Consider the following 16532-nt stretch of genomic DNA (forward strand, 5'->3'; position numbering starts at 1 on the left):
CTTTAACTATCATTTTGATCTGATGATAACCAGAATAAGCGTCCAGAAAACACAAACGGTCACAACCCGTCGTAGCATCAATGATTTGATCAATACGAGGGAGAGCAAAGGGATCAGCTGGACAAGCCTTGTTCAAATCTGTGTAGTCCACACACATGCGCCAAGTGCTGTTCTTCTTAAGTATCAGCACCGGATTAGCTAGCGTCTCGGGCTGAAAAACCTCCACAATAAACCCTGCTGCCAAGAGCCGGGCTACCTCCTCACCAATAGCCTTGCGCCTTTATTCATTGAAGCGGCGGAGAAACTGTCTGACCGGTTTAAACTTAGGATCTATATTAAGAGTGTGCTCAGCGAGTTCCCTCGGTACACCTGGCATATCAGAAGGTTTCCATGCAAAGATGTCCCAGTTCTCATGGATGAACTCGATGAGCGCGCTTTCCTATTTCGGATCCAGGTTGGCGCTGATGCTGAACTGCCTCGATGAATCGCCAGGAACAAAGTCAACCAGCTTAGTCTCCTTAGCCGATTTAAACTTCAAAGCCGGATCATGCTCTGTAGTTGGCTTTTTCAGAGAAGTCATATCTTCCGGATCAACATTGTCCTTGTAGAACTTCAACTCCTCTGTTGCACAAACCGACTCAGCATAGGCTGCATCACCTTCTTCACAGTCCAAAGCAATCTTCCGGCTCCCATGCACTGTGATGGTCCCCTTATGACCTAGCATCTTAAGCTGCAGATAAACATAATAGGGCCTTGCCATGAACTTAGCATAAGCCGACCGTCCAAACAGGGCATGATACAGGCTCTTGATTTTCACCACTTCAAAAGTCAATGTCTCTGATCTTGAATCATGATCATCTCCAAAAGCAACCTCTAGAGCTATCTTACCAACTGGGTACGCCGATTTACCAGGCACCACACCATGAAAAACGGTGTTCGACGGTTTAAGATTTTTATCTATCAACCCCATGTGATGGATCATAATAAAGGATATTGATACTGCTCCCTCCATCCATGAGTACCTTGGTGAACTTATACCCCCAACCTGAGGTGCCACCACTAATGCCAGATGACCCAGATTATCAACCCAGGGTGGATGATCCTCTCGACTCCACAAAATGGGTTGTTTAGACCAGCGCAAATAACGGGGCACTGCCGGTTCAACGGAGTTTACTGCCCTTTTATGAAGCTTCCGATCGCACTTACATAAGCTGGTGGTGAAGACATGGTATTGCCCACTATTCAACTGCTTCGGATTACTCTGATAACCCGATTGTTGCTGCTGCTGACTCCCCTGATGATTATAGCCGCCTTGGTTGCCCTGACTACCTTGATTGCCATGTCCGTTTTGGTTGCCTTGAAATCCTGAACCGGAGCTGCCTCCACCATAACCCGGCCCATGAGAACCGCCTCCTGAACCGCCGGGCGGTCCATGGTCGTATTGGAAAAGATTCGAATTTTTGAACTCCCGCATAATAAAGCAATCCTTCCAAAGGTGCGTAGCTGGCCTTTCTCGCGACCCGTGCTTTGGGAAAGGCTGGTTTAATAGGCGCTCAAGATTGGGACATGATCCTCCACTCCGTGGGGGCGGTTTACCCTTACGGCGCTGACCATTATCCTGCATGTTGGTGTTCGCCACAAAATCCAAACTGTTATCTGCCTTGCGCTTACCGTTGTTCCCATGACCCGCCGGGTTATGCTGCTGCCCCTTGGTACTGCCATTCTTCTTTCCCTTCCCCGGCTTTTCATCATCAGACTCAGGGTCCTTGGTACTATCCGAGTTGGCATACTTAACCAGAGCTGCCATAAGTGTTGCCATGTCACATCAGTGACGCTTGAGTCTTCCCAACTTCAGCTTCAAAGGCGTAAACCGGCAATTGCCTTCCAATGTTAAGACTGCCGTATCAGCATTGATGCGGTATGATGAATGCAGAATAGCTGAGACTCACTTCACCCAATGGGTTGTAGACTCCCCTTCCTCTTGAACACAGGAAGCTAGGTCCACAATTGACATGGGCTGCTTGCACGTATCTTTGAAATTCTGGATAAACGGGCTTTTTAACTCAGCCCATGACCCAACGGACTTAGCTGGTAAACTTTTCAACCAGGTACGAGCTGTTCCTTCCAGCATCATGGTGAAGTACTTAGCACATGCCGCATCATCCACGTCCAGCATCTCCATCGCCATCTCATAGCTCTCAACCCATGATTCGGGGGGTAAATCGGTAGTGTAATTGGGCACCTTACAAGGACCCTTGAAATCCTTGGGCAGCCGCATGTTATGTAAGGCTGGGGTGAGACATGGCACCCCCAAAGAACTGAAAACCACACCTGGTTCCACCGGAGTGGTTGGAAGAACCGGAGTAAGCTGACGGGCCGCGTATTGCGTTGCTAACTCGGCTTCTCGACGTGCTCTACCATGATCCACCACATCCTGGGCATTAGCACCGCCGCCCGCCAGGTTATGCCCTCGCGGCGGGTTATGGTTTCGCGCACTGCTTGACACTACCGGCTCATCAATATGCCTGTTGTACCTCCGACTTGGGCAGGGGGTGGAATGAATCCTCTCGCGACTGTATGAATAAGCCTGCTGTTGAGTTAAAGCTATTTGAAGGAGCTCTCTAGCCCGTCGTGTTTCAACTACTACTGGAGACTCGCCTTCGATCGGGAGAGCTGCCAATCGTGAAGCGGCGGCAACGATGTTATCCAACGGGTTAGAGTAATGACCCGAAGGCGTTGAGACGTGCTATGACAGGACATTGTTCTGACGAGGCAGATCCAACATGCGCGGCTGAACCGGCGCCCCCATTCCAGGTGCCTCCACCCGGTTTACCACTGGCTGGTTACTGGTTCCTGCCCCTAGCGTGTTAAAGAGATCCCTTGCCTCGTAAACCGGAGGCATGTGAAACCGATACCTTCTCCTCATGACATCGTTTGATGTGCTCTGATCCAGCATAAACCGGTAAGCCCGTGCCTCTAACTCGGCCTGCTCTGTGGCCATCCTGGTGTTCTCTGCTGCCAGATCTACCTTAGCTTGAGCTATCTGATCCTTCACGTTTGCAATTTCTGCGCTATGATCATCCTGATCTGCCGGATTAACCTCAGCTGCCATCAATGTTGCCAAAGTGTCGAATAAATCAGACAAAACTTGAACCGGCGGTGGCGCAGGGCCTCCTGCCCCAGCTGGTGTTGCAGCTACTGAACCGGAAATCATTGCTGCTGCGGTAGAAGAATGCTGCACCGACTGTGACGCCCCCGATTCAATCGTACACTAATCATACACGCAAACGTGTACGATCAAGATCAGGGACTCACGGGAAGATATCACAACATAACTCTACAAATAAAAATAAGTCATACAAGCATCATATTACAAGCCAGGGGCCTCGAGGGCTCGAGTACAAGAACTCGATCATAGACGAGTCAGCGGAAGCAACAATATCTGAGTACAGACATAAGTTAAACAAGTTGCCATAAGATGGCTACCACAAACTGGGATACAGATCGAAAGAGGCGCAGGCCTCCTGCCCGGGATCCTCCTAAACTACTCCTGGTCGTTGTCAGCGGCCTGCACGTAGTAGTAGGCACCTCCCGAGTAGTAGCAGTCATCATCGACAGTGGTGTCTGGCTCCTGGACTCCAATGTCTGGTCACAACAATCGAATAGAGGAAGGGGGAAAAGGGGGAGCAAAGCAACCATGAGTACTCATCCAAAGTACTCGCAAGCAAGGAGCTACGCTACATATGCATTGGTATCAATGAAAGGGGGTAGTATATGTGGACTGAACTACAGAATGCCGGAATAAGAGGGGGATAGCTAGTCCTATTGAAGACTACGCTTCTGGCAACCTCCATCTTGCAGCATGTAGAAGAGAGTAGATGGTAAGTTCACCAAGTAACATCGCATAGCATAACCCTACCCGGTGATCCTCCCCTCGTCGCCCTGTGAGAGAGCGATCACCGGTTGTATCTGGCACTTGGAAGGGTGTGTTTTATTAAGTATCCAGTTCTAGTTGTCATAAGGTCAAGGTACAACTCTGGGTCGTCCTTCTACCGAGGGACACGGCTATTGGAATAGATCAACTTCCCTGCAGGGGTGCACCACATTTCCCAACACGCTCGATCCCCTTTGTCTGAACACACTTTCCTGGGTCATGCCTGACCTCGGAAGATCAACACGTCGCAGCCCTACCTAGGCACAACAGAGAGGTCAGCACGCCGGTCTAAATCCTATGGCGCAGGGGTCTGGGCCCATCGCCCATTGCACACCTGCACGTTGCGTACGCGGCCGGCGAGCAGACCTAGCCTCCCTTATACAAGAGCAGGCGTTCCAGTCCAACCCGGCCGCGCCGCTCAGTCGCTGACGTCACGAAGGCTTCGGCTGATACCACGACGTCGAGTGCCCATAACTGTTCCCGCGTAGTTGGTTAGTGCGTATAGGCCAGTGGCCAGACTCAGATCAAATACCAAGATCTCGTTAAGTGTGTTATTTTGAAAGTAACCACGAACGCCGACCAGGGCCAGGCCCACCTCTCTCCTGGGTGGTCTCAACCTGCCCTATCACTCTGCCACAAAGATCCACCCAGAGGGCCGTTGACGGTGTCCTGGACTAGGGGGTACTCATCACGTCGTCTCCCGATCAGTTGGATTGGGCCGAGGAGCCCCATGGCCGTATACTCATGGGCCAGTCTGGACAACTGCCGCATACAAGGAAGATTCCACAAGACTTGGTGATCATGACAAGGACTCCTCCCCCACCGGCGTATTCGGCTAGGACTCTTGTTATCCTAGGCCTGTGGTGCATTATATATACCAGGGCCAGGCTAGTCGATAGATCATATATACAACATACAATCATACCGTAGGCTGGCTTCTAGGGTTTAGCCTCTCTGATCTCGTGGTAGATCAACTCTTGTACTACTCATATTATCAAGAACAATCAAGCAGGACGTAGGGTTTTACCTCCATCAAGAGGGCCCGAACCTGGGTAAAACATCATGTCCCCTGCCTCCTGTTACCATTAATCCTTAGACGCACAGTTCGGGAACCCCTACCTGAGATTCGCCGGTTTTGACACCGACATTGGTGCTTTCATTGAGAGTTCCGCTGTGTGATCGACAAAAGGATCGATGGCTCGTCTGCAAATTAACCGCGACGTCGATATCTTCGTCACCGGCTCGACTGGTCACCTTGGCTTGACCAAAGGACTGTGCCCTACCTCCGATCGTCATGTTCGGACGAGGGCCTTCATCAACACCAACTCCGATCTCTATCAAGATCATGGAGGAATCGTCCATGGAGCCCGGGGGCTCAACGTCAACGTTGCCCTCGGGCGACCGTGCTATTTTTCTGGACAGCGAGCGCGTATCCTCTGCCACCGCCTCCTCGAGTGTCGTTTTAACGATCGCTTCAGTGGAATTGTGCGGAATTGAGTCTATAACAACCCTGGAAAATTTCGTCAAGTTTCGATGGAGGAATCTCTGACAATCTACGATATACCGGAACCCTGTCAAATCTGGACGGGAATCTGGACGAGTTTAGGGCGTGGTCTCCAGAGCCCAACTCGGAGGTCCTTTGGAAGATCCAACCGTTCATCTACTGCAGAATTCGCATATCTACCACCCCTCCAAATTTCAGCTCGATCCGACGGTTCAAACTCCGGGAACCTTCCGATGAGTGGACCAATTTTCGGATCTATTTTCTGCGCGAATACGGATCCAACCCGAATTCATGTTTCTTTATGAACATGATATTGGACAACCTTTTTAGAGGAATTATTTTCTAGGGTATTGTGCGTCGTCTTTAAACACGTGCCCATAAAATTTTAAGCCTCCTCTGAGGTAATCTTCGCCATCACGCTGGTGTCAAACCAGTCCGGCAATATAGCTCCACGACTGCCGACCTGCGCTAGACATGTCGTCACTTTTTAAGCCGAGCTCAACTTCTTTGGATCCTCACCTCGGCGAGCCGAATAATAGTTCGAATCGCCAAGGATAAAATCATCACCAACATCGCTGCCCCACGGATTACACGGAGCAGGCACACCGGCATCACCACATGGTCACTTCATCAAACCAAGCATTGGCCGTCACAAGTTACGACTTGGGTCGGCATGGCCGCACTGTTGCTTCTTCGAGCCTAATGTCCATCACGCCGAACTACTTCAACACCTCGGCTGACATGGCAGCTACAACTACTCCTCACTGGCCTGCTCCGTCACCTCGGCTAGACCGGGGACTTGGCTATTTCTTCATCAACATACTCTAGTGGCTTCGGCATCACCAGCCGACCAGCTTCGTCACGTTAGCTGGACCGAGGGCTTCGCCTCGGCAATCCAACCTTTGCCAGAATCACCAGGCCATCACTTTATCTCCCATCAAGCAATGGGTGTGCGGATCGAGTCCCAATTTTGGGAATCACCTTTCTTCGGATCGCTACAACAAATAAACCAGGTGCTATTAATCCTAGTATTTTTTGCTTGTTTGGGTTCATTTTTCCCAAGGAATTATTACTCTAGTTTGTCCATCATATGTACGCAGGTCTATCAAATGGTAGCCGCATTAACGACGATTGCATGGTGGTTCAGTCAGTTTCCGTACATAGTCCGACGAACGCCGCATCCGGAACTCGGACCGACCTATGAATTCAGGCTTTGCCACGCCTTTACCGCATCACGCTGACGCCCTGCATCAACATTGACTTCGGCGCCAGGCCATATTTCTTTTATTACTCACTTTTCATAAATTATTTATTATGCAATGATTTTTTTTTATTATTATTACTATTATCTCTAGTTTGCACTATTTTTTGTGCACAGGAAAATGATCCGGCCGGACTATATCCTTTGGCATCACCTTGGTTGGACGGGGGGCTTCATCAACACTTCATTACCCCACGTCGGGGACTTCGCCATCACTCTGCCGGCCTGCATTGACCGTGCTTTGTCACCACTTCGGAGTGCCGAGCTCTTTGCTTCGCCACCTTGGGACCGGCTTGGGGAATGGAACCTTGTCCCGCATCAAGCTCGGACCGCGTCGTCAATACCGAACACATTACCAGCTAAGTTGCCTTCATGCTCCAAGTTTTAAAAAATTTAACTTGTGTTCGGTTCGACCAAGCATTATACTTTTTTGAAAAAAATTTGCTTGTAAAAAATCTCCTTGTCAAAACTTTGTTTGTGACACACAAATTCAAATACCCCGTTTACTTGGGGGCTTCCTTTATGAAGCTTTTCCTCTTGCATATGATTATACTTGTACGGCTTCGTTCCTTGTTCGTGTATTACGCCACAATATGCACCATATTGACTTAAGCGATTTGCAAGCTGGGTTGCCTCGCTCCTGTGTTTACCCCTACATTCCCGATTGTTCAGCTAGGGAGTAAAGGGAGCACCTCTGCGATTGTCACGATCGGGTCATCCGAGCCGGACCTCGGACTGGGTGAAGCCGAAAGCTAGCGCTCTTATTGCTTTCAATGATGGCCGGCTCACAACGGAACTCATGAGTACAAAAAATCTATTGCACAAGTCTCATAGTAACAATGAGCACCGAAGAAAGGTATCGGTGGGGGTACTATTTTCTTCGAAGATGCTTCTTACACTTTGTCAGTAATATAGCATAAGTTCCCTGAGCGCGCTTTGTCTGTTATAGCCTTATGGCATGATTGCCTGGTTACCGGAAACACTGTCGATATTCTCGACAGGTGGAGTACATAACACTTTTCGGCCGTTGACCGAAGAGGGAGAAGCCGACGGTCAGTTAAGACACGTATAAAGTTCGGGTGAACACATATATGATATAAGTACTTTGGTACATACAATCATTATACATAAAATTCTTTTACCCAAGTCACTTGGGGGCTCTTAAATTTATATGAGCCGTTTTATAATAAGTGTTCTTCTTCTTAGTCGTTGCAAAGTTTTTATTGTTATTATTTATCATTCCTTTTTTCGACACAAGTATGTGGTCGCTAGCTGAGGAGCCTAATTTCTCTCTCAAAATCGCTAGATTTTAGTTTGCTAAACTAGCCTAATGAGAAGTACTCCGCCTTCGGGATAGGAGGTTGAAGCCGTAGGCTGACCCGCTTAAAGTCTTGAGATAGGATGCGTCATGTTAAAGCACGACAGAAGAACTTTTTTTCTTTCTAAAGTCCAATTTTCAGATTGGCACCGAACACTTGATCTAGTTCGGACATTAAACTTTTGAATAAGTTTTTTGGCCTTTCGAGCCTATGGCACTTTTAAACTATTTGTGCATTTCCAGCATTAGTCTCGCAGTGCAACGCCGGACACCTTCAGGGATTCGGCAAAAACATTCTCGGATATTGCTATATATGCATCGGTTTCGAATTGTGTCTTCGGTCAATAGTTGGGTTGCCCACTAGCTCCTGTGCTTGCCTCCTACGTTCCGCTTTATTCAGCTAGGTGTGCAAAGGGAGAACCACTGCGATTGTGCTTCCAACTCGCATGGTCAAGCACCTCAGTGGAGAAAGCCAAAAACTGACTATCACAATAGACGTAAACTGGTCAGCGATCCGATGACTATGTTAAATGACGGGCCGTTCATAACATTGGCCGAAGTGTTTACGGCTTGACCTCGGCTGCCGCCGAACACTAACCAGGGGCTCATAGCTAGCTTCCCCAGTATAAAGCTCCTATGACTAAGCGAAAGTTTTAAAGCCCGCATATCTGGTTGCCTCGTTTCCGCTAAACACAACCGCCTTTGGGCACCGAGATGTCGGCTAAGGGTTGCTTTGTTATTGCGGAAACACCCTACGTAGTATCTCCCAAGGGGTAGAAGCCGATGATGGGCCACTTTCAACTGATAAACGGTCACAATGGAGTCAAAATAATGATGTAAAGTACTTGGATACATAGAATCATTACACATAATCTGTGATTTTACTCCGGATATCGATCCTTAATTCGGCCACCCGTGCCCACATTAAGGCTCGGGGGCTACTGGGCTTTGCGCTCATTATTCACAAATATTAAAGGGGCACATCGATCCCCTGATCTGTTGTTGCCACCCGACCATTGTCTCGGGGGCTACTACATTGCCTATTCAATGCAGAAAATTCAAAGGGCTCAGTGTTCGGCTTGATCGAACTATGGGAAAGCGCGTCTTTGGACAGCAATAAGTACCATCTGGACCTATCTGGCATCAAGCTATATATCACGGCGACTTCTCACGACCCTCTCTCTGGGGCCCGTTCGTTGATTACTATTATCTCTAATATATTACACTGCGTTTTTATTCCTATGTATGCTGCCGAGCTAGAAATTGATCCTCAGGCCGATTTCGCGCGTCGACCTGAGTCTCAGGGGCTACTGGGAACAGCAGTTTTTATGCTTGCCTTCAGGTGCATCTCGGGTTTTAGACTGATACGCACCTTGAGGGCTACTGGATATACATCGGCAGAGAATAAACTACACCAGTTAAAAATATTCACAAAAAATCAGCCCGCGGTCGGGGTGGTGCACCACCTTGGAAGCAGTCCGGCATAAAGATCGGGCGCTAGCGGCTAGCTCCATAGAGGGCATTTCCGGCATTAAGCTCGGCTAAACTCCTTCATCTTTTTTAGACCAAGATGATCTATGACTTCTTGGATATAGTCCGGCGTTGGAGCTTGGACACAGTCCGGCATTGGAGCTCGGATACATTTCAACGTTGGAGCTCGGAAGCAGTCCGGCATTGGTGCTCGGCTGCAAAAGATACCTCGAATGTAGTCCGGCGTTAGAGCTTGGATGCAAGAGGACACTGCCGCCCGGGAACAACTTCAAACCCGAGGTGTGGCATAAAAATAACAAGGCATTGATAAAGGCCGGAAACTTAAAGGGGCTCCTCGGATACCCGACGTGTAAACTCGTCGGATGCACTTCGGCGATCCTCAAGATCGAAGATGAGAAGATTTGTTGAACCAGTTTTCAAGACCGACGATCAAAGATGAAGAGCAGTTCGGAATAATCGAGGAGCATCCCTAACTTGAAGACCGGTTCAGGGGGCTACTAACGGTGTCCTGGACTAGGGGGTACTCATCACGTCATCTCCCGATCAGTTGGATTGTGCCGAGGACCCCCATGGCCGTATACTCATGGGCCAGTCCGGACAGCTACTAAAGGAAATATGCCCTAGAGGCAATAATAAAGTTATTTAATATTTCCTTATATCATGATAAATGTTTATTATTCATGCTAGCATTGTATTAACCAGAAACATAATACATGTGTGAATACATAGACAAACAGAGTGTCACTAGTATGCCTCTACTTGACTAGCTCGTTGATCAAAGATGGTTATGTTTCCTAACCATAGACATGAGTTGTCATTTGATTAACGGGATCACATCATTAGGAGAATGATGTGATTGACTTGACCCATTCCGTTAGCCATAGCACTTGATCATTTAGTTTGTTGCTATTGCTTTCTTCATGACTTATACATGTTCCTATGACTATGAGATTATGCAACTCCCGTTTACCGGAGGAACACTTTATGTGCTACCAAACGTCACAACGTAACTGGGTGATTATAAAGGTGCTCTACAGGTGTCTCCAAAGGTACTTGTTGGGTTGGCGTATTTCGAGATTAGGATTTGTCACTCCGATTGTCGGAGAGGTATCTCTGGGCCCTCTCGGTAATGCACATCACTTAAGCCTTGCAAGCATTGCACTAATGAGTTAGTTGCGGGATGATGTATTACAGAACGAGTAAAGAGACTTGCCGGTAACGAGATTGAACTAGGTATTAAGATACCGACGATCGAATCTCGGGCAAGTAACATACCGATGACAAAGGGAACAACGTATGTTGTTATGCGGTCTGACCGATAAAGATCTTCGTAGAATATGTAGGAGCCAATATGAGATCCAGGTTCCGCTATTGGTTATTGACCAGAGACGTGTCTCGGTCATGTCTACATTGTTCTCGAACCCGTAGGGTCCGCACGCTTAACGTTACGATGACAGTTTCATTATGAGTTATATGTTTTGATGTACCGAAGGTTGTTCGGAGTCCCGGATGTGATCACGGACATGACGAGGAGTCTCGAAATGGTCGAGACATAAAGATTGATATATTGGAAGCCTATGTTTGGACATCGGAAGTGTTCCGGGTGAAATCGACATTTTACCGGAGTACCGGGAGGTTACCGGAACCCCGGTAACCTAATGGGCCTTAATGGGCCTAGTGGAGGAAGTAGAGAGGAGGCCAAGGGGCAGCCGCGCGCCCTCCCCCCCCCCAAGTCCGAATTGGACAAGGAGGGGGCGCCCCCCCTTTCCTTCCCCTTTCTCTCCTTCCCCCCCAAGTCCTAGTCCAACATGGAAAGGGGGAGTCCTACTCCCGGTAGGAGTAGGACTCCTCCTGGCGCGCCCCTTGCCTGGCCGCACCTCCTCCCCCTTGCTCCTTTATATACGGGGGCAGGGGGCACCCCATAGACACAACAATTGATCATTGATCTCTTAGCCGTGTGCGGTGCCCCCCTCCACCATAATCCTCGATAATATTGTAGCGGTGCTTAGGCGAAGCCCTGCGACGGTAGAACATCAAGATCGTCACCACGCCGTCGTGCTGACGGAACTCTTCCCCGACACTTTGCTGGATCGGAGTCCGGGGATCGTCATCGAGCTGAACGTGTGCTATAACTCGGAGGTGTCGTAGTTTCGGTGCTTGATCGGTCGGGCCGTGAAGACGTACGACTACATCAACCGCGTTGTGCTAACGCTTCCGCTTCGGTCTACGAGGGTACGTAGACACACTCTCCCCTCTCGTTGCTATGCATCACCATGATCTTGTGTGTGCATAGGATTTTTTGAAATTACTACGTTACCCAACAGCTGCCGCATACAAGGAAGATTCCACAAGACTTGGTGATCAAGACAAGGACTCCTCTCCCACCGGCGTATTCGGCTAGGACTCTTGTTATCCTAGGCCTCTGGTGCATTATATAAACCAGGGCCCGGCTAGTCGATAGATCATATATACAACATACAATCATACCATAGGCTAGCTTCTAGGGTTTAGCCTCTCTGATCTCGTGGTAGATCAACTCTTGTACTACTCATATTATCAATAACAATCATGCAGGACGTAGGGTTTTACCTCCATCAAGAGGGCCCGAACCTGGGTAAAACATTGTGTCCCCTGCCTCCTGTTACCATCGATCCTTAGACGCACAGTTCGGGACCCCCTACCCGGGATCCGCCGATTTTGACATCGACGGCCATCAGGACAAAGGTCCTTTCAGCCCCCAATCCGTGAATCACTCGCGGGTACTCCACGAGCCGGCCCGACTTTAGTCACCACATGTATCATGTGTAATATGTATAGTATATACCCGTGATCAACACCCGACGTGATCACGGCCCGATAGTATAGCATGGTAGACTGACAAGAATGTAGGGCCACTTATGATAAACTAGCATCCTAAACTAAGCATTTAGGAATGCAGGTAAGGTATCAACAACTGTAGCAACAATGACAGGCTATGCAACAGAATAGGATTAATGGTAAGCAGTAACATGCTACACTACTCTAATGCAAGCAGTAGAGAGAAGAATAGGCGATATCTGGTGATCAAGGGGATGGCTTTCCTGGTTGCTCTAGCAAGAAAGAGGGGTCGTCAACACCATAGTCAATCGGGGCACCAGTAACGGCGTTAGTCTCGTAGTCTATCGGAGAGAAGAGGGGGAAGAAACAATGAATATAATGCAAACATATGCATAGCGATGCATGACATGACAAGTAGCTGTGCTAGGGGTGCCCTAACGCGGTAGGAGGTGATATCAGCGAAAGGAGGGGGACATCCGAGAAAGTATCCCCGGTGTTTCGCGTTTTCGGACAGATGAACCGGAGAGGGAAAGTTGCATGTTCGCTATGCTAGGGATGTGTGGCGGATGAATGAGCTGCGTATTCGCATTCGTCTCGTCGTTCTGAGCAACTTTCATGTACAAAGTATTTTCGTCCGAGTTACGGATTATTTTATATTAATTTTTAAAGATTTAAATCATTTTTAGGATTAGGAGAATTAATTAAATTAGAAAATACAATTATGACGTTAGCATGATGTCGGCATGGCGTCAGCGGCCAACTCTGACCATTGACCGATCAATCTAACATGTGGGTCCCACTCGTCATAGGTTGTTAACCAATTAATAATAGTTAGTATTATTAGCAGGTTAATTAGGTTTAATTAAACTAGATTAATTAAGTTAATTAATTAATTAACATTTTAATATTTTAATTATTTAATTATTATTTTTAATTCTTTTTGTTTTAACGTTCTGGGGTGTGGGCCCCTCATGTCATTGGCCCAAGGCCTTAACGGGCGCGCGGTTACGGAGTGGAGCCAGGCGCTGGGCACCCGACTGGGGGAGCCAGTGCGCGACATCGGGCGAGGCCATTGGCGCGGCCGCCGGCGTCCACGACGCCGGCTGGGGGAGGAGGCGGAGGCCTACGCGCGGCGCAGTGAGGCTGCAGCGGCAGGCGGAGCTAGCAGCAACGGCGGCGGTGGCTGTAGGTGGGAGGTAGCGGCGACGGGCAGGGAGGCGCGGCTGGTCGGGGTGGCTGGGTCACAGCCACCAGCGGTGTGCGAGCACGGCGCGCGGCATGAGTAGTAGGGAAGAGGAGGCAGCAGTAGTGTTAGCAGCAGAAGCAGCACAGCACGCAGAGCAAGCAGCAGCAGAAGCCAGCAGCAACAGGAGCGCGCGGGTGCGCGCGCACATGCACGGCAGGGCCGCAGCGCGGGCTGGGCGCATCCACGGGCAGAAATGAGAGGGGAGGAGGCACGGCCACGTGAGCGCGTGGAAGGGCAGCACGCATAGGCAGGTGTAGCCGACGGCGCGGGCAAGGGTCGCGACGAGTGTGAGGTGACCACGGGCATGGGCTCGGACGCGGGGCATGGCGGGTGCTACCTCTTTTAGCACTGCGTTGGTTTTCCATTAAGAGGAAGGGATGATGCTATTGGAAATATGCCCTAGAGGCAATAATAAATTGGTTATTATTATATTTCCTTGTTCATGATAATCGTTTATTATCCATGCTATAATTGTATTGATAGGAAACTCAGATACATGTGTGGATACATAGACAACACCATGTCCCTAGTAAGCCTCTAGTTGACTAGCTCGTTGATCAATAGATGGTTACGGTTTCCTAACCATGGACATTGGATGTCGTTGATAACGGGATCACATCATTAGGAGAATGATGTGATGGACAAGACCCAATCCTAAGCCTAGCACAAAGATCGTGTAGTTCGTATGCTGAAGCTTTTCTAATGTCAAGTATCATTTCCTTAGACCATGAGATTGTGCAACTCCCGGATACCGTAGGAATGCTTTGGCTGTATCAAACGTCACAACGTAACTGGGTGACTATAAAGGTGCACTACAGGTATCTCCGAAAGTGTCTGTTGGGTTGGCACGAATCGAGACTGGGATTTGTCACTCCGTATAAGCGAAGAGGTATCTCTGGGCCCACTCGGTAGGACATCATCATATGCGCAATGTGACCAAGGAGTTGATCACGGGATGATGTGTTACGGAACGAGTAAAGAGACTTGCCGGTAACGAGATTGAACTAGGTATTGGATACCGACGATCGAATCTCGGGCAAGTAACATACCGATAGACAAAGGGAATTGTATACGGGATTGATTAAGTCCTTGACATCGTGGTTCATCCGATGAGATCATCGTGGAACATGTGGGAGCCATCATGGGTATCCAGATCCCGCTGTTGGTTATTGACCGGAGAACGTCTCGGTCATGTTTGCATGTCTCCCGAACCCGTAGGGTCTACACACTTAAGGTTCGATGACGCTAGGGTTGTAAAGGAAGCTTGTATGTGGTTACCGAATATTGTTCGGAGTCCCGGATGAGATCCCGGACGTCATGAGGAGTTCCGGAATGGTCCGGAGGTAAAGATTTATATATAGGAAGTCCTGTTTCGGCCATCGGGACAAGTTTCGGGGTCATCGGTATTGTACGGGGACCACCGGAAGGGTCCCGGGGGCCCACCGGGTGGGGCCACCTACCCCGGGGGGCCACATGGGCTGTAGGGGGTGCGCCTTGGCCTACATGGGCCAAGGGCACCAGCCCCAAGAGGCCCATGCGCCTGGGGAAACCCTAAAGGAAGAGTCCCAGCAGGGGAAGGCACCTCCTAGGTGCCTTGGGGGGGGGAGGACTCCTCCCCTGGCCGCCGCCCCTTGGAGATTGGATCTCCTAGGGGCTGGCGCACCCCCCCCCCTTGGGATCCCTATATATAGTGGGGTAGGAGGGCCTCTCAAACACACCTTTTGCCTTTGGTGCAGCCCCTCCCTCTCTCCCAAGTTCTTCTCCTCTTCTGTGGTGCTTGGCGAAGCCCTGCAGGATAGCCACGCTCCTCCATCACCACCACGCCGTTGTGCTGCTGCTGGATGGAGTCTTCCTCAACCTCTCCCTCTCTCCTTGCTGGATCAAGGCATGGGAGACGTCACCGGGCTGTACGTGTGTTGAACGCGGAGGTGCCGTCCGTTCGGCACTAGGATCATCGGTGATCTGAATCACGACGAGTACGACTCCATCAACCCCGTTCACTTGAACGCTTCCGCTTAGCGATCTACAAGGGTATGTAGATGCACTCTCCTTCCCCTCGTTGCTGGTTTCTCCATAGATAGATCTTGGTGATACGTAAGAAAATTTCGAATTTATGCTACGTTCCCCAACAGATGCAGCAAAGTAGCGTAAGTATTTCCCTCAGTTTTTGAGAACCAAGGTATCAATCCAGTAGGAGGCTACGCGCGAGTCCCTCTCACCTGCACAAAACAAATAAATCCTCGCAACCAACGCAAATAGGGGTTGTCAATCCCTATAGGGCCACTTACGAGAGTGAGATCTGATAGATATGATAAGATAATATTTTTGTTATTTTCATCATAAAGATGCAAAGTAAAATAAAGGCAAAGTAAATAGCAAAGTAAATAACTAAGTAGTAGGAGATTAATATGATAAAGATAGACCCGGGGGCCATAGGTTTCACTAGTGGCTTCTCTTGAGAGCATAAGTATTCTACGGTGGGTGAACAAATTACTATTGAGCAATTGACAGAATTGAGAATAATTATGAGAATATCTAGGTATGATCATGTATATAGGCATCATGTCCGAGACAAGTAGACCGACTCCTGCCTGCATCTACTACTATTACTCCACTCATCGACCGCTATCCAGCATGCATCTAGAGTATTAAGTTAAAATCAGAGTAACGCCTTAAGCAAGATGACATGATGTAGAGGGATAGACTCATGCAATATGAAGAAAATCCCATCTTGTTATCCTCGATGGAAACAATACAATACGTGCCTTGCTGCCCCTACTGTCACTGGGAAAGGACACCGCAAGATTGAACCCAAAGCTAAGCACTTCTCCTATTGCAAGTGACGGTGTCCTGGACTAGGGGGTACTCACCACGTTGTCTCCCGATCTATTAGATTGGGACAAGGCCCCCCATGGCCGCATACTCATGGGCCGGTTCGGACAGCTGCCGCATATAAGGAAG

The sequence above is a fragment of the Triticum urartu genome, chromosome 1, assembly GCF_003073215.2.
Source record: "Triticum urartu cultivar G1812 chromosome 1, Tu2.1, whole genome shotgun sequence".
NCBI classification, from domain to species: domain Eukaryota; kingdom Viridiplantae; phylum Streptophyta; class Magnoliopsida; order Poales; family Poaceae; genus Triticum; species Triticum urartu.